This window comes from Ranitomeya variabilis, chromosome 1 (assembly GCF_051348905.1).
Source record: "Ranitomeya variabilis isolate aRanVar5 chromosome 1, aRanVar5.hap1, whole genome shotgun sequence".
Lineage (NCBI taxonomy): Eukaryota > Metazoa > Chordata > Amphibia > Anura > Dendrobatidae > Ranitomeya > Ranitomeya variabilis.
The window spans coordinates 940,308,881-940,336,063 of record NC_135232.1 but is presented as its reverse complement, the minus strand read 5'-3'; the positions used below and the strand labels follow the sequence as shown (position 1 = coordinate 940,336,063).

The 27,183-nt window shown below is 40.1% G+C and overlaps 1 long non-coding RNA gene across 1 annotated transcript in view; it reads right to left on the bottom strand.

The window, feature by feature from the left end:
• Positions 1 to 8,979: 8,979 nt before the first annotated feature.
• The window catches only part of LOC143778846 (uncharacterized), a 79,736-nt gene continuing 61,532 nt past the window's right edge, over positions 8,980 to 27,183 (bottom strand). Inside the window, exon 3 of the long non-coding RNA XR_013216493.1 lies at positions 8,980 to 9,364. This is a non-coding gene — a long non-coding RNA (uncharacterized LOC143778846). The remainder of the gene's footprint in view (positions 9,365 to 27,183) is intronic.

Genomic DNA, 27,183 nt, shown 5'->3' with positions numbered 1-27,183 from the left:
AACCTGACAGGGCACACCTGTGAAGTGAAAACCATTCCCGGTGACTACCTCTTGAAGCTCATCAAGAGAATGCCAAGAGTGTTCAAAACAGTCATTATAGCAAAAGGTGGCTACTTTGAAGAACCTAGAATATAAGACATAATTTCAGTTGTTTCACACTTTTTTGTTAAGTATATAATTCCACATGTGTTAATGCATAGTTTTGATGCCTTCATTGTGAATGTACAATTTTCATAGTCATGAAAATACAGAAAAATCTTTAAATGAGAAGGTGTGTCCAAACTTTTGGTCTGTACTGTATATAGACATAGAGTATAGAATATTTTTTTTGTCCTTATGTGGATACAATGTAAATTAAAGCACCTTTGTCATAAATTTTTCCATGTTAATAATATGTTAGCTTTACCTACTTTGCTTTCATTTTAACACAGGGGGAGGGATGAGTGCACATAGGAAAGAGGACACACAGGGGGGAGACAGCTCAAAGAACACAAGAGGGAAGAAGACAGCACAGTGGCGGAGAGAGAGCAGACAAGGGAGAGAGCACATGGGGTACACAGGTCAAGGAAGAGATGACATGAGAGGAGAAGACAGCAGATGGGGAGAGAGAAAGCGCACAGGGGTGAGAGAGACAGAGTACAGGGAGAGACAGCTCAAATGGTACAGCATATGAAGGGAGAACACAGCACAGGAAGTAGAGAGACAGCAGACAAGGGGGATAGCACATGGGGTAGACAGGTCAAAGAAGAGAGCATAGATGGGAGAAGTCAGCACATGGGGAAAGAGAGAGTGGATAGGTGGGTGAGCACATGGGGGGAGAGATTATCAACGCTGCAAAGCTTGCCCCCATCGTGACATTCCCGCCCTCCTGATGCGATAGCATCGGGCCTCCATCTAGTAGATACATAAGTAGTATAGGTGCACCATGATGTTGCCACAGTTCGCAATGCCTGTACAGTTGGATCTAGCAATAAATATTCAGAAATACCTGCTAGTTTCAATGTCTCCTTGAGTTATCAGATTTAATTTTATATTTAATTTTTATTATAAGATAGTTTATACCTTTGCAAGACTATTGCAGTTTCTGTGGATGAGTTTCTAATAGTTATCTGTTGAGTTTGTGTGCTCAGTCTTGTTTAAACTCTGTTATTTGTAACTTAAGAGGCATTTAATAAAGAAATAGATAGCTTGTAAACCTGCGGAGAAGCATGACTTGTGTTTCCTGAAGAACAAAAGATTAGATATTTTATTAAAGGACCACAAAGAAGTAATTATCTGATACTAGTTCTGGAAGGTGAACTTGCAATATTGAAGATGATAAAAAATATGGTTTGTTTCAGACCCACAGCATCATAAACATGATTATCAATTCACCTTCATTTCACCTGATTGTTTGATAACTGACCCCACTTTATATGAAACAATGCAATAAATACTCAAGGAGCACAACACAGAGACTTCTTAAAGATTAAAAACTGTATTTATCTTGTGCTTCCATTTTATCAGATTTACATTGCTGTGTGACAAAATACAACATCACCATGGATACAAAAAAATTTCTGTTTTTATAAAACTGATATACAATACTGGATGAGAAGATATTTGGCTTAAGGAATCGCTATAAATGTAAAAGACAACCCCATTCCTCCTATTGTTAGGGCATAAGGAAGTTGTAGCACCGGATTCCCATTGACTTGCATTGTATTCGTTATTCGGTATAAAATACCCGAATATTAGAAATTATTCGGACCAAATTTTCCAAATACGAATATTTCACTACCCAGTCATCACTAATGAAAAGACTTCCGGACAAGAAATGTTTGGATGAGCCTATCTTTCGCCCTGGGGATTTATTTATTGTATTTATTTATTTATTGTATTTATTGTATTATTTATTGTATATATATACACTATATACTTTAGTATGGAGTTCGTCAGAATGTGTCTGTCTCAAGCTACCCTTGTATAAATTGGGCCCTCCCTTAATCAGCCTCTTCTAGATTCTTAGACAAATAAATCCTGTACCTTACAAACTCAAACTCCTGGCCTATTTATGGATCTCCAATTCATTTCTCGTATTTCTCCTCATGCTTGTCATCGTCAGTTCCTTCTTCAAAAATCCAGGTATCACTCCTGCTCTAGACAGCACTGAAGATGTTTTTGAGGAAGAGAATATTTTGGCCACAAAAAGTGCAAGAGGAAAACCTTTTTCCTTGTGGATTGGAAGGCTTTCAGTCCTGAGGAGTGGTTGTGGGAGCCCAGGGAGAACATCCATGCACCTCTCCACTTGGAGAGATTTCTTGCAGACTTGAAGAACACAGGGTGTAAAGGGGGCTACTGTAATGCCGGCATCCCTGAATGTTTCACCTCTCTCTCAACAGGGATGATGAGTCACTCCCTTCCACGGCCCCTGTCCTGCACTTCCTTCCCCTCTAGCTGTTGCTCAGGGTCTGCTTACTGCTCACAGATACTTGGGCACTGTGCTTAGGGCATTTGCTGGCTCCCTCCTTCTTAAAGGGACAGCACATACCATTCTAAACTGTCCCCAGCTAATAGCTGGAAGACACTTATTATTTAAGGCACCTTCAACTGAATGGAGGTGCCTGTGCATTGTGTAATGTCAGTAGTTTGCACACTTGCTAGTTCTCAGGTCACCTGTACCTGCCAGTCAGTTAACCTGTCCTGTACCTGTCTGACAATACTTGCCTTGTGTGCCTATATTTCAGCGGTACCTGCTTGCACTTGCTGTGCCTACCTGTACATCAGTTGTACCAGCCTGCACCTGCTGTGCTCTCAAGATTATCAGCCGTACTTATCTGCACTTGCCGTTGCCATCTGTACAACAGCCATATCTGCCTGCACCTGCCAGTGCCTGCTTATATACCAGCCATGCTCACCAGCACCTGCCACTCCTGTGTTCCTGCCGTGCCTGCCTGTACCAGCAGTAGCTTTTTTCAGCTTTCTGCCCCTTGGGTAGTCAGCTGTCATGCATCGATTTCTGTCCTTGTGTAACACCTGGTGATCATCTGGAGCCAAGACTAACCCATCCATCAGGGTCTATAGCAAAGCATCAGGTGTTCCCTTTGTTAGGCCAGTCCAGGTTCTCCTCAGATCACAGCATAGTGATTCTGCCACCCATTACAGAAGTCATAATGTTTGCTCTTGCTAAGGTTCTTCTTCAATAAATCAGAATAGATGGTCGCTCTGGCAAACTCAAGCCATCCATGTACTGAACAGCAATTCATCTTAATATCTTTCCAATAAAGATTAGTGTATCAAATTCTCAATTTTATTTAGGTCTGGACTGTGATTGAGCCATTAAAATTTAGCTCTAGCAGTATGTTCAGAATCATTGTCGTATTGGAAGGGGAACATATGACCCAGTCTTAAGTCTTTTACGGCCTTTAACAGGGTTTACTTGAAGATTGTCCTGTATTTAACTCTATCCATCTTCTCATCAACTATGACTAACTTCCCTGTCCCTGCTTAAGACAAGCACCCCTCAGTATGATGCTGTGACCATCATGTTTGACTGTGGGAACGGTGTTTTAGGGTGATGTGCAGTGTTGGTTTTCCACAACCTACAGCGCTTTACATTTAGCCCAAAAAGTGTTTTTTTTTTTGGCCTCGTCTGCCAGAGCACTTGCTTCCACATTCTAGCTGTGTGTCCTACATGGCTTTTTGAAAGATGCAATTTAGATTTCTTATGGCTTGCTTTCAAAAATGGCTTTCTTTTTGCTACTCTTCTTTAAAGGCCAGATTTGTGGAGTATACAACTAATAGTTGTCGTGTAAACAGATTCTCCCACCTTAGATGTGGATCTCTGCAGCTCTTCGAGAGTGAGAATGTGCTTCTTGGCTGCTTCTCTTATTTGTGCTCCCCTTGCCTAGAATGTTAGTTTAGGTGGATGGTCATGTCTTGGTAGGTTTGCAGTTATGCCATTCTCATTCTATTTTGGATGATGGACTAAACAGTGCTTTGTGAGATGCTCAGAGCTTGAGCAATTGGTCACTCAGGATTTAACTTAGGGATATCAGACTACAAGTGTTTGAATTCAAATACACATCACAATTTTCAGATTCATGTTTTTAAAATACTAGTTGGCCAGTGCGAAATTTTCGCACAATGGTTGTCGGGGGGCGCAGGCAATTTCAGGAAAATTAAGCTGGTCAAATGAAAGTGTATTTAATGAAATGATGACTACAGAGAGGTATGTGTGTCACTGACATATACATATATATATTTATATATATATATATTTTTTTTGAATATTTGAGGCCATGGATCCATTATATGTCCATTTTGCAAGCCGGCGAGAAAATCTCGCCATACGGATGTCATACGGATGTCACACGCATGCTTACATGCCAGAAAATCACATCGTCGCATTGCACATGGATTAAATATGGATCACTGTTCAGGGAACATTTCTGAGATTCTCGTCCGTGTAAAACGGACCAATGTTTTATACGTTGTGTGTGACTCCAGCCTAAAGGAGATCCCCCAAAATTAAACATAATGGTATTTTACTTACTGATCAGAAGGGGTCTGATTGTCAGGACCTTGCAAAAGAAGAGGGGCAGCAGCCTTTTTTCCACTTCACAGCAGCACTGCCATCTATCTTTAGTGTAGGGAAGTGCGACACAGCCCTATGTATGTGAACAGAGCAGCTCCCTGTACAGCAGTGCCACTTTGACACTAAAAATAATGAAAGAGAATTGACCCCATAACTGAGCATATTTACACCATTATATAATAATTGGGAATTTCCCTTTAAAAAAAAGTAATATCTGCAGATTATTTTACCATTTTTTTCCCCTACGGTGGGATTTTGTTTTTCAATTTTTGCAAAGTTATTTCTACTAATTTCTCCCATCGGGAACCAATGTACAGTCTGAGTTATGTCAGCGCTGTAGTTTTTTACTTGGAAGCAGAGGTGACTCCAGGTCATCAATAAGCTGCAACCTTAGAAGGAAGATAGACTTTTCAATGACTGTCCAATAATACGGAAAATCTAATGGTTCAGAATCTGTCTGGTCCCTATTGGGCTGCATTCATTTATATCTTCAGTTTTAAAGCTGAAATGTTAGGATTTGTTTCAGCTTTGGGGTAGTATGTTTTGGGGTTGTGTGGTGCCACCTACAGGCAATTTTTCCTTACTGCAGATTTATGAAAATGAATGTTTAAAGTGTATTTTGTGATCACATCATATGTGTGGTTTGTTTGGCTATTTTCTTGCTGAAGGGGGCAAGCTTACCTTTCAAATGGTGTATCATTTGTGTGTGTAAGTGCAGAATGAACGGAAATACAAAGTGATCACCGAAAAAAGAGTGTTTTGAAATAATATAGAAGGATTTAGAAAACTATGTATCATTTCCTTTATACTTCACAAATACTTGCTACTTTGTGCTGGTAAATCACACACATGTCAAACTCTGGCCCCTGGGCCAAATCTGGCTCACAGGGTGACTCTACTTGGCCCACAATGCCTGCAGCACTCTTCTCAGTCAACATTGCTCTTTCAACTGTATAGACATCCTGGATGCTGACACAGTTGAATGCAATGGTGGAGGAGGGAGCATCAGCTGAAGCTCCATCCATCATTCACTCTCAGCGACTAATGTATCAGCACAGTCACTATTTTGCACTTGCTATACCAACGAGTGAGGGGCTTCAATGTCCTTGCTACCAAGACTGGAGCAGTGAGAGACCAGGAGAGGTAAGTAATTTTCTTTTAATGTGGAACCCATTATACTGTATAGAGGACAAGACTATGTGGGCTCATTATTCTGTAGAGAGGACTACATGGGGCCCATTATTCTGTATGCTGGACCATGTGGGGCCCATTATTTTGTATGAAGGACTATATTGGACCAATTAGACTGTTTTAAGGATTATGTTAGGCCAATATGCTGTATGGAAGACTACGCGGAGCTATTATACTTTATCGATGACTATGTGGGGTCAAGTATTCTGTTTGGAGGTGTATTTGGGGCCCATTATTCTATATAGAGGAATTGTGGGGCCCATTACACTGTATGAAGGACTATGTGGCCATTGGGGCCATATGCTTTCTACTGCTCTTACAGAACATATTACATTATTCTAATATGCTTCATTTGTAATTATGTGTTTATTTTATTCTAAGATCTATTAATTAAAATGTACTTTGCTTGCGTGACAACTTATTTACCTTTGTTTCCATATGAAAAGACTGATCGTAATATTTAATGATACGGAAAAACTTCATCAATTGTAGACTTTTTTTTAATACATCAAGGTTGGCCCAACGCTTTGTCCAAGTTTTTAATTTTGGTCCTCTATGTATTTGAGTTTAACGTTCCTGGTATGTCACATACAATGCCAATAAAATACATTTAAGTTTGTGGTTGTAACAATGTAAAATGTGGAAAAGGTCATGAAGTATCAATACTTTTTCAAGGCACTGTATATTCGCTCATCCATTAATGCTACCTTTCCCTTACAGCAGATATGGCTTCCACTGCCAAACAAGTGCATTGAAAGGGAATCAGTAAATACTGCAATATTAATGATGGCCCTTCAACAATTTTTTCATGTTGAACTGTACACACAATGTAATAATGGTTATAAAGTAAAAGAAACCTTTTTAATTTTGCTTCTCCACTGTGGAGATATTAGCAATCAAAGTATTTTCCCCTAATTAGTTAACTTTAGTTAAGTACTTCACTCTACTCTGGGTCATCTGCCACTGAGGAGACCTCTGATGTTACTCATGCTGATTAAGCCTTGGTCTATGCGATATCAGAGGCCTAGTCATGCCCAAAAATCATCCAAGGGATGCGAAAAGAAAGAGCACCGAGGAACGGTTATTATTATTATTATTATTATTATTATGGTCTAGAGTCCTGTGAAATGGAGACTTCAGAGTATAGTAAAGAACATTCAACTTCCATTGAATAACTTCAAAGAAAATTGAATTTGCCTGTAAATTGTCATTGTTTGGCAAATGTATATCTAGTGTAGAAATGGATGTATACACACATCGTACAGATGGATATCTAAAAAAATAATTTGCGGTTAGGCTTGAGAAGGACTTTCAACTGTGAAACAGCTGTTTTCTTTCATAAACTTTATAACTACACTTTATACACTTTATGACTCACTTTATTCACTTACACAAATGACATATTTGGAATAGGAGATGCATACCAAGTAGATGTCAAGAGTCTTCTCCAAGAACTTTCCTTTACCATTGAAAATATTATTTAAGTCTCATATGAAATATATATATATATATGTATATATATATATATATATATATATATATATATATATATATATATTTATATATACAAGAAAAGTTAGAAAAAAATCTAGACTTTATCGAAGGTGTGCTGCTGTATTCCCCTATGTTGAACATTTTTTGTTACAGCAGCAGACACCAGTAACAAGGTTGTAGATGAATCTGTACGTGCCCAGATTGGAAGATCACCAGTATAGCTACTGGTTTGTTATTATATTGTAAGCAGTTATAGCAGAAGTATATTGACAAAGAAAACATTTTTTCCCTAGGGATTTTTAGGAAATTGTTTTCTACCTGACTGGTCACTTTTGCGCCTCTTTTACTCACTTCTGTAGCGTATTTCCAATTTATTAGCAGTCCCTACTGTGTTTTTAGATACATTATTAACACTATGTTACTGTCTAGTAACCTTTCCTTCTTGCTCACAGATTTCCTAGCCAAACATTAAACTGACCCTTCTGCTCTTTTCTGCGTGTGAGGAAAATGTAAATTGGCAAAAATGAAGAATATAATTCTGCCAGACATTCGACCTTGTATAATTTATAGTTTTAATATCCCATGTAAACAAAGTTTATGCACTTTATAGTTCCCACAATTTTGGAATCGAAATGTCATCCCTTTATTCAATCTAACGACAAATAGATATGTATTGCTTTGCCTGATTTCAACTTGTTAATTATGTTTGTCTGACTTGAAAATGGTAATGCTATCATTAGGTTTTGCTGTTCTTATACTTGTGTCGGTTTGTTCTGCATGAAAGCCAAGCTCGGAATTGTAATTTCCAGATTATGACTCTGATGCAAGGTATTACATTTCTTTTTTGATTCCTCCCCTGAGTCTTCTTCAATCTTGCTTCAGCATTTTTTATCCTAGCAGAAATGGGAAAATGTAAAATTTTAGCTTAACTGTCTTAATCAGGTAACAGAAGTGTTAAGGATACAATGTCCCTGAAAAGTACAACTGGGTATATTACTCTTTGCTGATGGATAAAGCTGTGAGCATAGGCATAGCAACCCATACAATTCTTATGGTATTCACATTAGTGACCATTATGTGAGTGTACAGAACTAAATGTGGAATTTGTCAAAAAATCATAACATTGCAAGCTATCAATGTTATCACGTTTCTTCATTAGTTTCTTTTTTTTACTGCTGGAGTGGTGTCACTAGTGTCAGTTCAATGCCACTTGTAATACACTCCCCAGCTGCCATCTTCATCATTTATCGGTGCTACTCCCATCAGTCTTTTTGGAGGTCGTAACCTGCTGGTATGCTTCAGTGTTTGGTGATCTGGAAATCACTGCTCAATGTAAGCCTATGAGAGCCAGAATAAGGCCAGGACAATACTCTCATAGACGTACTTTTAGAGCTTGTAAGTGCTCTGACTTCTGGTTATTCTAAAGTTGTGTTTACAAGATGGTGACGCGGGACTGGAGCAGCTCCAGAAAGAGCAGGAGTCAGCTGCTGGGGAATATAATAATAGAGTATAGGAACTTAGATTAGTAGCACCATTCCAGTGCTGAGATAAATAAAAAAAATGGTGCAGTAGTACTTTAAAGGTAAGCCTAATGGTTTAATCTATGCAAATTTTTCAAACTTCCAAAAAAAATCATGAACGCATCAAATTTTTTATTTGAACAAGGGAAACAATTACCCTAATTTTACAGACAGTCCATGAATTTGTGGAAAGTTAGCAACCCTGGTTCTAGATTATTTTTTATTTATTTTAACTACCTTCGGGTTGATCTTGAGCCACAATGACTTGATGGATGAGTGATCTGTAGGAAGATCGGTCTTGTGGAAGCCAAGATAGGTTCACCAAGGTCTTTTCTGCCTAAGTCATTGTGTTGCTGCTCTGCCTTTTTGCCTTGTTCCTTTTACTGTTCCGACCTTGATGTCCTTCTTAAGTGATTGCTGCCTTCACATGATGTGTCCAAAGTAGGTAAGTTGTAGCATGTTAATCCTTACTTCGAGCAACAAGTCTGGCTTACTTTGTTCCAAAATTGATTTATTTGTTCTTCTTGCCATCCATGGTGTTGATTTTTCTTCTGTCTTGTTTCTTTATCATCCAGACTCTAGACTGAGCAATATGATAATGACTGAGTTATGCTGATATGATCTTAATGGTTTCTTATAATTAATTTTAGAAGCACTCATATAAGTTGCTCATAATAGTATGAGTGAGTGCCAAGAACCTCACAATGCATCTTTCTGAAAGAGAGCAAGGGGGGACTATATACTGCGCAAAGAAGGATAATAGTAAGGAGGGCTCTGCCATATGTTTTCATCCAAATACTTGTGCTGAGAACATTTTAAGTAAGATTTATTGGTCAGAGAACGAGCAGTAACTGACAATGTACCACCTAAATAGTCTTACCTGCTGCACTATGCCCCCCACTGTATATTGGAAAATCTTCGCACGAGTTAATTTATTCATTTTAGGACATTTTTGTTTGAATTATCTATTACAACTTTATAAATTTAAAAATGAAAAATGTGTGACATACATAGGTAGACCTTTCATTATTATTTATGTCATTGCTGTGTAGATTTGGCTAGCAGATGTAAATATTACATGATTATACACACTGTCTTTTGAAGCCTACCAGGTATGTAAGATTTCATGTTTTGTTTAATAAATCTGCAAGAAGACGTACTGTTTGTGAATGGTGCCCCGAAAAATGTATCCTGCGGCACTTTTCACCTATTTTTCTGCTTTTCTCCTCTTTCTTTAGTCACGTGAGTAATGTAGTCAATGGACAGAAAAAGCATGTCCAAAAATGATAAAAGACCCTATAGATGTCAGGAAGGGTAGATCAGCACTGATGCAACTCAGCATAAAGAGCAATCACTCTCACAGCGAGAAGTGTTTAGATCTCTACCAACACATGCAATACGTGTCAGGAAACATTTAGGAGATACAAAATCATACACTCCTGTTTATTGTTAGCAAATGTGGAGGTTTAGTGGAAATTTATAAATTTCCCTAATCCAGAACATATAATACTAGGCTCAATAGTTTGTCAATTATATGACCTTCAATTATTAAAGGCCTGATGTGTATGGCTTATATTGACACCTATGTCTGATACTATTGAATAAATTACAAAATAAAATCGATAGTTGACTAAATACTAGAGATCAGCAAGTTTATTTGAGTGGAACTGAAGTCTGCTTGATTTTTACAAACTTTCCCATTTCGCTTCCTGCCACTATTTTGCTAAACTCTAGAGGGTCATCAAAATTATGAAAATTAAAAAAAAACACTGATCTCGCTGCTTACCTGGTCTGCCTCCCTCCCAGCTTACTCCCCAGTCCTCCCAATCTCTTATTTTCACATTTCTCCATCCCACAATTCTTCTTCCACCTTCTTCACTCTGGGCCCAGGCTTCCAGCATGAGTTAGCATCTAATATCCCTGTCACGTTGTATATCCTACAGGTGCTGACAAGTCCTTTGGTGACACATCTGTAGCTTTCCTATGTCATGACTTGTGTGGTAACAACATGATGCATAGTGAAATTGAAGGCCTAACCCAGCCCAGAGTGAAAATGGCAAGAAAGGATGTGTGCAATGTGGGGAGATGAAAAGAAGAGGCATGGAGGACCGAACAGCGGGCTGTGGTGGTAAAAGGGATAAGTAAGCATTGAGCTGAGCGGAGAATATTATTTGTAAAAGGTATTTTTTTACATCCTATGCTTATTATGCTTTGGGGTTTCAATAAACCCCAGAGAATAATAATATAATTCAATTTGCATCAAATAACTTTTAAACAAATCAAATTTGTTCCTGGTAAATTCAGGATGTTTGACAAATTTTAATCTCTGCAGATTCAATCGTATCTACTGAATACTAAGCTGATATCTTTAGAAAAAATAAAATTAGCTAAAGCTGTTAAAATAGTAGCTGAAAGGTTGATTGTTATCAAAATATTTCAAGAAAATTATTGTTAAAGTGAAATTATTAACCCCTTATCACCCAATTGCGTGCAGTGTCCATCTTTGGGTGCCTTCCCTGCTTAGTACGGGCTCAGGCGATGTACTTACACCTTTTCTGGCACACGACTGCTGATCTGATCAGTTTTCATGTGCTCCTAATAGCCGCAAGTGGATCCACCCGTGGCTGTTAGTATGTTAAATTCTGGTCAGACAGCAGCATTTAACATGCACACACAGGAAGCACATTGCAAACCCGCCCATCAGTGATAGTGTCACATGACCTCGGGTCGCTGAGGGGTTGGTATGACAATCTGAGGTCTGCAGGAGACTCCAATTTTTTTCATGCCAGGTAGCTATGAATACCGCCCTGTGTGTGGTGCTCATAGCAAGTGAGCATTACTGCTACACAAAGCAGGGCTGAAGCCCTGCTTCTTGCAGCACAAGTTATTAGATGAGCGCAGATTCAAGTCTCCCATGGAAGCTATTGAAACGAGTAAAAAGTAAAAAAAAAGTTTTAAAAAATAAAAAAATATATAAAAGTTTAAATCTCCTCCCATTCGCCAAATTCAAAATAGAACAGTAAAAAAACACATATTTGGTATCGCCACATTCATAATCACCTGATCTTTCAATATCTAAAAAAATTAATCAGATCGATAAATGGCGTGATGCAAAAAACAATCCAGACGCCAAAATTACTTTTCTTGGTAGCCGCAACATTGTATTAAAATGCAATAACAGGCAATCAAAAGATCATATTTACCCCCAAATAATGTCAATAAAAAACATCAGCTTGACATGCAAAAAAATAAGCCCTCATCCAGCTCTAAATCCCAAAAAATGGATGCACTATGGGTCCCAGAAACTTTTTTTTTTTTTTTTACAAACTTTGGATTTTTTTCACCACTTAAATTAAAAATAACCTATCCACGTTTGGTATCTACAAACTCATAATGACCTGGTGAACTATAATGGCAGATGACTTGTAGCATTTAGTGAACATAGTGAAAAAAATTCCAAAAAACAATTGTAGAATTGCACTTTTTTTGCAATTTCACCCCACTTTGAATTTTTTGGCCGTTTTCCTGAACATTATTTGGTAAAACCAATCATGGCATTCTAAAGTACAACTCGTCCTTCCAAAAAAAAACCCTCACATGGCCAGATTTACAGAAAAATTAAAAAGTTATGGCTCTGGGAAGAAAGGGAGCAAAAAACAAGGACGGAAAAACTTTAATTCCCCTGGTCCTTAAGGTGTTAATACACATTAATTTTGATTTTAAAAATATCACTAGAGATTTTTGCAGGACATGTCCTAAGATTAGCATTTTATTCCTATCTTAATAAAACGATTGCTGGAGTAAAATTTGGCAAACTTATTATGAGGCACATTATTAAATTGGTGAAACTTGAGTTGCCTGTGTGCCACAAAAAGAAATTTGATGAATCACTTTTTTTGTCAGGAAACTGAATTTCTTGGCTGACAATTTGCAGAAGAAGGAGCCTGGCATTAACGCATTACCAAAATCCTTTGCAACACCAGTCCACTCACTTTGGAATGGGCCTGGTTACAAAATTTTAAGAAAACACTGACTAATGACCCCAACCAATGTTCTCTGAATAGCCACTTGTCTCAGCTACTCCCTACTTCCTATACTTCCTGTTCTTCTGCATTTCATGTGCTTCAATTTGTGTTCAAAAATGCCAAAACCACGGTATGAACATTGCAGTGAGCTTAGAAAATAAGTCAAATAGTAACAATCATGCAGTTCTGAGACAAAGGTCTCAACGTACAGGAAAATGACTAAAAATTATGTCAGCCCCAGTGGCCCTACAACAAAACCAGTAAGACCTGTTATTGTATAAAAGGGTAGGTTAAATATAGGAGAAGTTATGTATTATGGCAGTGAATATAACGGTGAATTGCCAGGATTTAGAGACATTTATATAATGCAATTATATGCCTGGCCAGGATTTAGAGACATTTATATAATGCAATTAGTTTCAACTGTCAACAAAAAGTAGCATCTCTACTCCACATAAACTTTTCATAGGAAGAGTGGCACCATTGTAGCCAATGTAAAGGTTAATGATAGTGATGTTTGTGACACATCTAGGGAAGAAGGCACATGCAGTTATACATCCATCACAACAAACCACATTTTATTTTAACCTAGACAATTAATAAATTGATGCCATTTTGATACATGTGTGATGCCAGTGTGAATGTCCAGTTTATTGTAGGATGCCCAAGCAAGATAACTGGCTGTTGATATTGTACCAACTGCCAGGAAAACCAACAACTCTTCTGCATTTTAGGGTAACATGTTGGAATGTATCAAACATTTCTATACATACACTATATTCATACTTTTTCATTGCACACTTGTATGGTTGAAGCTTTTGTGTATTTGTTACATAGTGGAAGGATAAAAATATCTGCTGGTCATAATCCTATTAATTACATGCTTGCAACATTTAATAATTGTGACTGCCGGATCTGAAAAGATTGGAAGAACTTTGCACTGTTGTGTTCCTGGTGCTCATCTAGTCTACTATGAAATTTGCACAGTATAATAAAACATTTTAAATTAGATTGGCATTATTAATATTTCATTGACAGTAGCATAGTAGATATTTTGGGCAATGACATGACTTACCGTATATACTCGAGTATAAGCTGAGATTTTCAGCCCATTTTTTTGAGCTGAAAGTCCCCCTCTCGGCTTATACTCGAGTCATACCCAGGGGTCGGCAGGTGAGGGGGGGCGGGGGCTGTGTAATTATACTTACCTGCTCCCGGCGCGGTCCCTGGACGTCCCTGCTTCTTCCAGCGCTGCAGCTTCTTCCTGTACTGAGCGGTCACATGGTCCCGCTCATTACAGAAATGAATATGTGGCTCCACCTCCCATAGAGGTGGAGCCGCATATTCATTAATGTATGAGCAATAACGGTGACCGCTCAATACAGGAAGAAGATGCGGCGCCGGGGAAGAAGCAGGGACACAGCGCCAGGAGCAGGTAAGTATACGGGGAGGGGGAGCGCAGCGCTGCACGATATTTACCCCTCCTCGTTCCAGTACGGCTCCTTCTTCATCGTCCCAAGGCAGTGACGCTCAGGTCAGAGGGCGTGGTGACGTAGTCAGTGCGCGCCTTCTGCTGAACGTCAGTGCCGAAGACAGAGCCCCAAGAGGAGCAGGTAAAAGTGCTGGCATCCGGAGCGACGGAGAGGTGAGTATGTGATTTTTTTTTTATGGCAGCAAAAGCAAATGGGGCAAGTGGCTGTGCGGAGCATCTGTATGGGGCCATAACACTTGTGCAGCACTATATGGGGCAAGTGGCTGTGCGGAGCATCTGTATGGGGCCATAACACTTGTGCAACACTATAAGGAGCAAGTGGCTGTGCAGAGCATCTTATGGGGCCATAACGCTTGTGCAGTACTATAAGGGGCAAGTGGCTGTACGGAGCATCTGTATGGGGCCATAACGCTTGTGCAGCACTATATAGGGCAAATATCTCTATGGAGCATCTTATGGGGCCCTTGTTACCCTTTATGCAGGATTATATGGGGCATATTTTAATATGGAGCATCTAATGCGGCCCATCAAACTGTATGGAGCATTATATGGGGCTCCTGATTCAATATGGATATTCAAAAACATTTAAACTACTGATGGCTCAATTAATTTTACTTTTATTGGTATCTATTTTTACTTTTGAAATTTACCGGTAGCTGCTGCATTTTTCACCCTAGGCTTATACTCGAGTCATTAAGTTTTCCCAGTTTTTTGTGGCAAAATTAGGGGGGGTCGGCTTATACTCGGGTCGGCTTATACTCGAGTATATACGGTAACCATTAAACATGACTTGCAATAAATTGACCAGATCTTCAACACTCCCTGATGGAGATTATATAGTTATGAACAAAGTGAATTAAGATTATTTTATACAGTTTCATTTAAGCATTCCTATATCTCATATGATCACTTGCAAAAATATTATTCAAGACTAATATTTTAAAGTTATAGTTTCCCATTTTATCACATTTGGACTTTTCTTTTGACTTCTGATATTCTTTACCATCAAATATTTGATCTTGACCTGTTCTACTTCTAAAAAAAAGTGCTAATGAAATTTCTAGCTATATGGGCACTTTTGCTAGAACCAAAGTCTCATAATAATTTCCCTTGAGTTAGTATCAAATCAAAGTACAGAGATTTATGAAAGCTTTACCCTATAGTACAAGTTATAGACATAGTAAAATAAAATAAAAAGAATGAATGACATTTAGCTGTAGGTCTATACAACTCCACTTTTTAATAATATGAACCTGTATTAAACCATACTGTGGAATCCCAGATGTGTTAGACACGGTTCATAGATCAATCAGCTTTAAGACTTATGTTCAAAATCTTTCTTTCAATTCAAATAATATTGCCATCAAAGTTACTGTATATTCCAATAATTCATCTCACAAAGTTTAAATTATTAGATCAGATATAATATTGAAATAGTACAATATATAAAGCATAAAAGGTCTTGAGAACAAAGTATTACTTTACAAATTAATACCAATAGATCTGATGACTTTGCCCCTTTCATTGTGGATCAGATGTTAGTAGAATGCATTGAAACATACAGATTGGCTAGAAACTCTAAAATTGTAAGATGTCTTCATCACTTATCACTTCTTAGGATGATAAATTGATATTGTCTACTTTTTTTTACCTAGAATTTGTATAAGGGAAAGCCCTCAATAGAAACATTAGAATTAATTGTCCACAAGGTGTGATAACCTGCAAAATGACAGAGGAATGCACATTAGTAAAAACTCTTAGAAAAGAAAGCAGTACGTCATCAGCACAAAGATAATAAGGTGGATAAAAACTAATAGCTAATAAAAAAATAAATAAAAGAATGAAGTAGCAGTAGATCTATACAACTGTAGTTTTTTTATTAATATGAATTTGTATTGTATCTAACACATTAGTAATGATTCATAGAAATGTAAAAGGTAGAAAGTCAATACAAAGATACAAAAAACAATCTTTTAGATAAATGTTTGATTTATTTATTTTAATCACTTATGTCGTGCCTTTAATTCTACAGCGCTTTACAGACATTATTGGCACTGTCCCCACTGTGGCTCACAACCTAGATCCACTATCAGTATGTCTTTGGGGTGTGGTAGGAAGCCGGAGTATCCAGAGGAAACCCACACAAATATGGGGAGAAGATACAAATACATTGCAAATTGTGTGCTTGGTGGGATTTGAACCCAGGAACACAGCACTGTAATGCTGCATGGAAAACCACTAAGTCACTGTGCTGCCCACCTTTTTTACCTTCTATATGAGACTCAGTGAAATTGAATAAACTATGTTGATTAGAAATGACTGAATAAATTAGAGTGGAAGTGAATTCTACTTGAATTTTACAAGAATCTGCATTCGCCAAAATGCTAATTTTTGGGCCACAATTTTTCCAACCCATAATGGGCCATAAAATGTTAGAAAGAAAAATTGTTATAATCACACATCGCTCACTTCTTTGGGCCCACCTCTACTCATCACCACTTGTATGAAATCTTTGGGTCTCTCTTCCTGGTGTCATGGCTTCTGGAAAGTTCTGCACAGGCACTAAAAAGATTATGATGCACATTGTGACATTATGATGCCATGGTCATTCAAACGCTTGTACAAAACACTCAAAGATACCATGACACCCAGAAGTCTGGCAGAATGCAAAAGCACTGACGATTCTAATGTGAACAGCAGGAGATTAGAAGACATGGTGATGACTGAATGAGTGGCAGTGAGTAGCGAAGGAACTGAAGAGGTGAAAGAAATATGAGAATTTATTTTTTACATTTTACCTTTACTATGCTTTGCTGTCTCCAGAGACCCTAGAGCATATTAAGGGACATTAAGTTCACCGAAAATAACATTCTAGATGTGTTTGATAGGACATTGCTGCAGGCCATGATAACTGGTGTGGGCCATACAGGCTGCTCTCAGTAGCATAAGCAACATGTGGCTTGGCACTGTTGTGTTGAATAATATCTCCTCAGACACTTTCATGTTGCCAGTTGAAGGCCCCTCCGTGGCCATTGCAAATGTGGTCTATGGGCTAGTCTCCTGCTTTCAATGCATCTGTGCCGCCCCGGCCAGGACGCTGCTGTAATGGCACTGGGTCACTGCGATTCCGAATGCTGGTTGAGTCCGACCAGGAGCACATGCCAGTCTTTGTCAATTGTGGGGCTAATAATAATATTAATACAAAGGTTTGTGATGCCAGTTGGGATGTTCAGCCTGGTATGGCTAGGCACTAGATGGTTTACCTCTTCCCAACTAAGGCTGGCTCCCAAGGGAATTGGAGCAGGAATGGTGCAGAAGAGAATAATCAGAATTAGATAGGGTAATGATCAGTTTGTACCTTTTACTGAAGTTCTGCAAACAGTTCCAGAAGTTTACATACAATTCACATACAAAGTTTTGGTCAAGCGTGTATGGTGAGAGTTCAGTTTGTCTGCTGTGATGTAGTGTGGCCTTCCTGCTGCTATTTATACCTTTGGTAAATGATTTTTCCATCCCCAGGGATCCAAGGTAAACAGATACTATCCGTGATCCCTTCCAGTGAGCAGGCAACGTGCATCTTGTCAGAACACTTACTTCTTCTGTGTCTTCTGTGAGATTCTATGCCGTTGCTGAGCTCCCTGCAAAAACACACTACTGCTCATTATATAAAAACCGAGCAGGTTTTCAACCACTCTGGAAGTCTCTGTGCTCCAAGGACTGGTACCTTGCCTATGCAGCTGTCCTTGCAGAGAGGATGCTGTTCTTCTCTGCATCTAGGACCTCCATCATGCTACTTCATCCTCCAAACTACAACTTCTAGATCCCTCCTCCCATCTGAGGAGTTATGCACACTTCCTGGTTCAGGTAAACGTGCACATTCTTCCAGTAAAGGTTCGGGTATGAATGCAATCATAACAGCAGAGAACCTAGCCCTCACCTTAGCTGGTAATACAGATAAATTATATTGCACAAGCAGGCATTTTGTGACACTAAAGACACAGGCGACACACATCCATTAGAACAGCAGTTCACAACATTGAAGAGGATAGACCTCCATTCAGGCCTCCATTGCCATTTAGCTCTTCGCCATGATAGCTGTAATGTGAGATCATCTGTATATAGCCTTCTAACTCATAGCTCAATATCATTCAAGCAACTTCTTATGGTTTGTGAAGGCATTGTTTGCTGCCTTAGCCTTGGTAAGTGGCCAATTTTATTTTTATGTCATTCTTGCAAAGATTAGTACAAGCCATTCTTCGAATCTAACGTGACTATGAAAAAACTTGAAGAATTTCAGTGTGGGGTGGCATAATATATGGTAACCTGATGACTGTAATCTTCATTTCAGGTACATTAACAACTCAGCATTTTATCGATTTTGGTGGTGGAACCAGTTGTATGACGATTTTTCAAAACTGTCCGAAAAGCCATATTGATAATATGACAACACCAGGCTGCATGTTGCTCATACTATTGTGAGCAGCATGCATGGTCTAAACATGGTCCTATGTCCTGCATCATCTCCGGATTTGCCACCCATCAAGTACTTCAGAGTCATCATTGGTCGACTATTGCAAAGGATGTTGTCAGCAGTGGTCCGTGATTATTTGCGTGCCTAGGAGCATTCAGCATAATAGAACAATGCTAAGACAACCATTAATAACCTGACAAATGGCAGTTAAAGTGTGTAAATGCATGTATTTCTACACAAGGTCCCTCATGCTCAATAATGAATAAAACAAGATGTTTTAAATTTTTTGTTTCCTTTTTTTATCATCTCCACATCATTAACATATCTATCAATCCTATGATTTCCATAATTCCAAAACTTTTCTTTCTTGGTTTTGCAATTTCAATGTTGAGAAATGTATACCTGTACATACTAAGAAAATATTCTCTGTGCATTTAAAATGCAGAAATCTGTCAGGGTCTTAACATGCTGATTGTGGAAAGGAAGAATGTTAATTAGGATATTCGGGTTCTTTTATTTAGGTAACTATATGGATGATCAAACAATAACTGGATATTTTTTTTCTGACATTTACACAACATACATGAATTGAATCTGCCAGCAGTAAAATATATATATATATATATGTATACATTATAATGTACCTTATCATTTGTTATTCTGCTCATTGTTTAACTTGACTGTTTGCTATACCTTAGAGCTGCACTGTGATGTTGAGAAGCCATTGAGGACAAGGAGGAATGATTGCACTACTAAACAATAGGGAGCTGTGCAAGCGAGAAGAAAATCCTTTCTTATTTAGTGCAAGTGTGGCTTCAGTGATTAAGAAATATTCATGATTTCTTATGTTAAAAAAGTTCATAAATATGGGCTGATTTATAGATTACATATGTACTTAGACTTATCAAACATCTTTAATTAGAACTCTAAAGGTACCGTCACATTAAGCGACGCTGCAGCGATAGCGACAACGATGGCGATCGCTGCAGCGTCGCTGTTTGATCGCTGGAGAGCTGTCACACAGACCGCTCTCCAGCGACCAACGATGCCGAGGTCCCCGGGTAACCAGGGTAAACATCGGGTTGCTAAGCGCAGGGCCGCGCTTAGTAACCCGATGTTTACCCTGGTTACCAGCGTAAAAGTAAAAAAAACAAACAGTACATACTCACCTTCGCGTCCCCCGGCGTCCGCTTCCTGACACTGACTGAGCTCTGGCCCTAACAGCACAGCGGTGACGTCACCGCTCTGCTTTCACTTTCACTTTAGGGCCGGCGATCAGTCAGAGCAGGAAGCGGACGGCAGGGGACGCGCAGGTGAGCATGTACTGTTTGTTTTTTTTACTTTTACGCTGGTAACCAGGGTAAACATCGGGTTACTAAGCGCGGCCCTGCGCTTAGTAACCCGATGTTTACCCTGGTTACCAGTGTAAAATATCGCTGGTATCGTTGCTTTTGGTGTCAAACACGACGATACACGGCGATCGGACGACCAAATAAAGTTCTGGACTTTATTCAGCGACCAGCGACATCACAGCAGGATCCTGATCGCTGCTGCGTGTCAAACTAAACGATATCGCTAGCGAGGACGCTGCAACGTCACGGATCGCTAGCGATATCGTTTAGTGTGACGGTACCTTAAAGGCCCCATCTCACATAGCGAGATCGCTAGCGAGATCACTGCTGAGTCACAAGTTTTGTGATGCAACAGCGACCTCAGTAGCAATCTCGCTATGTGTGACACGTACCAGCGACAAGGCCCCTGCTGCGAGATCGCTGGTCATGTCGGAATGGCCTGGACCTTTTTTTGGTCGTTGAGGTCCCGCTGACATCGCTGAATCGGTGTGTGTGACACGGATTCAGCGATGTCTTCACTGGTAACCAGGGTAAACATCGGGTTACTAAGCGCAGGGCCGCGCTTAGTAACCCGATGTTTACCCTGGTTACCAGCGTAAAAGTAAAAAAACCAAACACTACATACTTACATTCCGGTGTCTGTCCCCCGGCGCTGTGCTTCTCTGCACTGTGAGCGCCGGCCAGCCGGAAAACACAGCACAGCGGTGACGTCACCGCTCTGCTTTCCGGCCGCTGTGCTTACACAGTGCTGAGAAGCAGAACGCCGGGGGACAGACAGCGGAATGTAAGTATGTAGTGTTTGTTTTTTTTTACTTTTACGCTGGTAACCAGGGTAAACATCGGGTTACTAAGCGCGGCCCTGCGCTTAGTAACCCGATGTTTACCCTGGTTACCCGGGGACCGGCATCGTTGGTCGCTGGAGAGCGGTCTGTGTGACAGCTCCCCAGCGACCACACAGCGACAAAACAGCGACGCTGCAGCGATCAGCATCGTTGCCTGTATCGCTGCAGCGTCGCTGTGTGTGACGGGGCCTTTAGGGTATGAGCAAGCAACCTCGTTTAGACACCAACGTAGCCGCCAAGCTTTTCAATCAGAAGTTGCTTCTGGAAAGTGCTAGTGTTTCTCTTGATGGGTCTTTTTCTCATCTTTTCTGTCTTTTTTTGCTTTAGCTCTGACTTCTGCATTTTTTGTTTGTTTTTTCTCTGCTTCATGACCACCAACGGTAGATATACGTCGGCGCTAGCACGGCTTTGTGCAGCGCCAACGTTTGTCTATGGTTGGCGGTTTTGTGCTGATCGGGACCCCCAAATACCTTATAATGAGAGAATTCCAGCGCACAACGCTTCCTGTGACCCCCGACCTCATTGAGACCTGATTGGTTCTGGTCTTGATGATGTCAGCATCACACCAGCCAATGAGAAAGATCACTGGGAAAGTTTGTTGTAGCAGCAAGCCTTCCCGGGCAATCTGCCTCACAAAAATGCTACTTTTCCTCTGATCTCCTATCAGTCAGAGATTAGAGGAGAAACAGTGTTACAAGTGCTGCTGGAAACAGCTGTGTCAGGTAGGGCAGGTTAGAGTTAGTGATAAACTTAGGGTTAGGCTAAAGTTAGGGTTAGGGTTAGGCTAAAGTTAGAGTTAGGGTTAGGCTAAAGTTAGGGTTAGGGTTAGGCTAAAGTTAGGGTAAGGGTTAGGTTAAAGTTAGGGTTATTGTTAGGCTAAAGCTAGGGTTAGGCTAAAGTTACATAGTTACATAGTTATTAAGGTTGAAGGAAGACTGTAAGTCCATCTAGTTCAACCCATAGCCTAACCTAACATGCCCTAACATGTTGATCCAGGGGAAGGCAAAAAAACCCCATGTGGTAAGAGTAAGCTCCTCCATGGGGAAAAAAATTTCTTCCCGACCCCACATACGGCAATCAGACTAGTTCCCTGGATCAACGCCCTATCAAGGAATCTAGTGTATATACCCTGTAACATTATACTTTTCCAGAAAGGCATCCAATCCCCTCTTAAATTTAAGTAATGAATCACTCATTACAACATCATACGGCAGAGAGTTCCATAGTCTCACTGCTCTTACAGTAAAGAACCCGCGTCTGTTATTATGCCTAAACCTTTTTTCCTCCAGACGTAGAGGATGCCCCCTTGTCCCTGTCACCGGTCTATGATTAAAAAGATCATCAGAAAGGTCTTTGTACTGTCCCCTCATATATTTATACATTAACATAAGATCACCCCTTAGCCTTCGTTTTTCCAAACTAAATAGCCCCAAGTGTAATAACCTATCTTGGTATTGCAGACCTCCCAGTCCTCTAATAACCTTGGTCGCTCTTCTCTGCACCCGCTCTAGTTCAGCTATGTCTTTCTTATACACCGGAGACCAGAACTGTGCACAGTATTCTAAGTGTGGTCGCACTAGTGACTTGTATAGAGGTAAAATTATGTTCTCCTCATGAGCATCTATGCCTCTTTTAATACATCCCTTTATTTTATTTGCCTTTGTAGCAGCTGCCTGACACTGGCCACTGAATATGAGTTTGTCATCCACCCATACACCCAGGTCCCTTTCATTGACAGTTTTACCCAGAGTTTTAGAATTAAGCACATAGTTATACATCTTATTACTTCTACCCAAGTGCATGACCTTACATTTATCCCCATTAAAGCTCATTTGTTAGGGTAAGGGTTAGGCTAAAGTTAGGGTTAGGCTAAAGTTAGGGCTAGAGTTTATTCTAAAGTTAGGGTTACGCTAAAGAATTAGCTTTTTTCAATTGTTTCATCAATAATTTGGTCATGTTAGTCACGTCAGCCAGTCACGTCACGTCAGTCATGTCACGTCAGTCACGTCACAGTTTTCTATTTCCGTAAAAAATAAAAATAAAAAAACAAATAAAATGGCCCATCAGTATTATAGAGTAGGCTTTTGCACATTTATATTCTGACAGTGAAGAAAGTGCAGTGTCAGATGGCGATGTGGATTTTGAGGGCTTTAGTAGAGGAGACAGTGATAGCTCAGAAATGAGCAATGATTCTGGTCCATCTTCACACGCAAGGACCATTACAACAAGAAGGGCAAATAGCGCTTCAGGAGAAATGTCTCCAACTCCAACAATGCCCAATACTAGCGCTGTCCCTATTGCTCGTGAATTAGGGCACACCAATGTCCAAGGGGCTTTACCTCTTGAAGTAGAATTTCCCAGATGGGAGGCTTCGGATTTGGCTACTCCATTTATCCCGAATTTTAATACCATTCCTGGTATAAATGCGGATGTGGAAAATTTTGGACAAATTATTTTTTCTAATTTGTTTATGACAGATAGCTTGCTAGAGCATATTGTCCTATAAACAACTTTATATGCGTCCCAATTCATCAGCCAGAATCCACGATCCTATTATGCTGGTCAAATTTATGGACACCAACTAATGTTCTGGAAATGAAAATATCTTTAGAACTTACATTCGCTATGGGGCTTGTTAAAAAAAAGCGCATTCGATCCTATTGGTCCAACCACCCTGTTCAAGCCACCCCTATGTTTTCTGCCGTTCTTCCTAGGACCCGTTATGAATGTTTTCATTGATGAATCCTTTGTAAAATTCAAAGGAAGACTGCACCTCAAGCAATTTATTTCTTCTAAGATAGAAAGGTTAGGAATAAAGCTCTATGAAAGGTGCGAGAATTCAACTGGATACACATCAGCTTTTCACATTTATGAAGGGAAAGATAGCCAACAAAACCCTCCGGGATGCCCTACTTGTCAGAGGTTTCCACAATCGTTGGTCAACAAAAATTTCCGAAAGGGCCAGTCAGGGGCTTTACGCAATGGAGAGTTGCTCGTCCTTAAGTATACGGACAAGAAAGATATTTTTATCCTGAAATCGATCCACACATATGCCACAAGGACCACTGAAGAACACAGATCCTCTACTCCAAAGCAAAAACCTGTGTCAGTCATCGACTGCAACAAATATATGGAGTGTGTGGACCTTGCAGATCAGGTTCTACAGCTATACCAGGTATCAAGAAAATCATATACCTGGAATAAAAAAATAGTCATTTATTTGTTTCAGGTGGCCACATATAATTTTTTTGTGTTATACAAAAAAGCCAGAAACGTAGATATTTTCCTTGATTATCAGGAAAAGGTCAATGGAAATCTTGTTTTTGAAGATTTTGTCCCCGCCCATCCTTTAGAATCTGAAGATGTTAGAAGACTCACTGAGCAACATTTTATTGCACTCATCCCAGTGACAGGAATAAAAAGGAACTTCCAGGGAAGATGTCATGTATGTTCCAAGATAGGAATGAGGCATGATACCCGCTATTATTGCCCAAAATGCCAGCCTTATGCCTCCATGACTGCTTTAAAATCTTCCACACAGAACCACATTTTTAAACTGTTTTGACATTCAAGCATTTGGTTTATTTAGTGACAGACACATTTGAGTAGAGGTGACTTAACAATTTCTAGGAGTAGGTTGGGGGGATGTCTCCAGAGACACAAGCTGGGCACAATATATTGGGCACTGCAATTACATTTTTGCAATATTTGCTCTAAGGCCAGTGTCACTCTTGCGAGTGCAATGCGAGAAACTCGCATGATTCTCTCGCATCAATACCCAGCATTGCCGCCGGCATTAGGGAACGCATCTTCTGGTCCCAAGTGCCAGCAGCTGTCCCGGGGATTGATGCAAGAGACTCGTGCGAGTTTCTCACATTGCACTCGCAAGTGTTACCCCAGCCTTAAACTTCTGCTACGTGTTTCTGGAAATCATTCATGTAGTGAAAATGGTCACTATATTCATAGATGAATTCCCAGAGGGGGTGTCCTTTCCAAAATGGGGTCACTTCAGGGGGGATTCTGTTGTTCTGGCACTTAGCGGCTCTCCAAAGTGCCATAACAGCAGAATCCCCGCTGAAGTGAAAACATTTTGGAAATCACACCCCTCTGCAAATTTATCTATGGGTGTAGTGATCATTCACCTATCTAGGTATTTTTCAAAGTAAAATCTGGGGTTAAAACAACATTTTAGTGGTAAAAATGCAATTATTTTTTTCTTCACTGCCCAATGGTATAATTTTCTATGGAACAGCTGTGGTGTCAGTATGCTCACTGCACCACTATAAGAATTCATTCAGGGAAGTATTTTGTAAAATGCAGTCAGTTTTGGGGGCTTATGCTGTTCTGGCACCTCAGGGGCTCTGACAATGTGACTTGTCACCCACAAACAATTTCCACAAAATAAGCTCTCCAATATGGCGCTCCTTCCCTTCCGAGCTCTGCCTTGCGCCCAAACAGTGGTTTACCCCCTCATATGGAGTATCAGTGTACTCAGGACAAATTGCTCAACAAATTTTGTGGTCCAATTTCTCCTGTTACCCTTTGGAAAATAAAAAAATGAGGTCAAAAAGATCATTTTTGTGGAGAAAATATGATTTTTTATTTTCACGGTTCTACATTATTAACTTCTGTGAAGCACTTGGGAGATCAAAGTGTTCAAGGCAAATCTACATAAGGTCCTTGGGGGGTCTAGTTTCCGAAATGTGGTCACTTGTTGGGAGTTTCGAATGTTTAGACATGTTAGGGACTCTCCAAATTCAACATGGTGTCCACTATCGATTCCAGCCAATTTTGTCTTTCAAAAGTCAAATGGTGTTCCTTCCCTTTCATGTCCTGCGTGCTCCCGGATAGTAATTTTCCACCACATACTGGGTATTGGCATACTCAGGATTTCTTCAGGATTGCGCAACAAATTTTGAGGTCCATTTTTTCTTGCTACTCTTGTAAAAATAAAAAATGGGGGTCAAAAATATCATTTTTGTGGAGTAAATATGATGTTTTATTTTCACGGCTCTACGTTGCTAACTTATGTGATGCACTTGAGGGTTCAAAATGCTCACCACACATCTAGATAAGTTACTTGGGGGGTCTAGTTTCCAAAATGAGGTAACTTTTGGGGGGTTTCCACTGTTTCTCCAAAAGCGACATGGTGTCCGCTATCGATTCCAGCCAATTTTGTATTTAAAAAGTCAAATAGTGCTCCTTCCCTTCCAAAGCCCTGCCATGCGCACAAACAGTAGCTTTCCCTTGCATATGTGGTATCGGCGTACACAGGAGAAATCACACAACAAATTTTATGGTGCATTTTCTTCCGTTACCCTTGTGAAAATGGAAAATATGGCGATAAAGAAACATTTTTGTGTGAAAAAGTTAATTTTTTCCTTCCACATTCCATTAATTCTTGTGAAGCACCTGAAGGGTTAATAAACTTCTTGAATGTGGTTTTGCGCACCTTGAGGGGTGCAGTTTTTTGAATCTTGTCACTTTTGGGTATTTTCTTTCATATAGACCCCTCAAAGTGACTTCAAATGTGAGGTTGTTAGGGCTGGAGGAACGCACCGAGTAAATAGAGAGATGTTATTTGGTGCGTTCGCAGCCTGGGGTCCACCGTGCAGGAGAGAACCTGCTGCTGGCAAATGGCTGCACTATATGGCGGTAGAAGCGAACTCTGTTAGGGTACCGTTACACTAAACGACTTACCAACGATCACGACCAGCGATGCGATCGTTGGTAAGTCGTGTGGTCGCTGGGGAGCTGTCACACAGACAGCTCTCTCCAGTGACCAACGATCAGGGGAACGACTTCGTCATCGTTGAAACTGTCTTCAATGATGCCGAAGTCCCCCTGCAGCACCCGGGTAACCAGGGTAAACATTGGGTTACTAAGCGCAGGGCCACGCTTAGTAACCCGATATTTACCCTGGTTACCATTGTAAAAGTAAAAACACACACCGATCCAGCGATGACAGCGGGTGATCAGCGACGAAATAAAGTTCTGGACTTCTAGCTCCGACCAGCGATATCACAGCGGGATCCAGATCGCTGCTGCGTGTCAAACACAACGAGATCGCTATCCAGGACGCTGCAACGTCACAGATCGTCGTTGTTCTCGCTGCAAAGTCGCTTAGTGTGACGGTACCTTTACCTCACAAAGACGCCTAAAGAAAGCACTGTGTCCTGTTAACCTGACAGGAGTACACAGTGACTGCCGAACAGAAAGC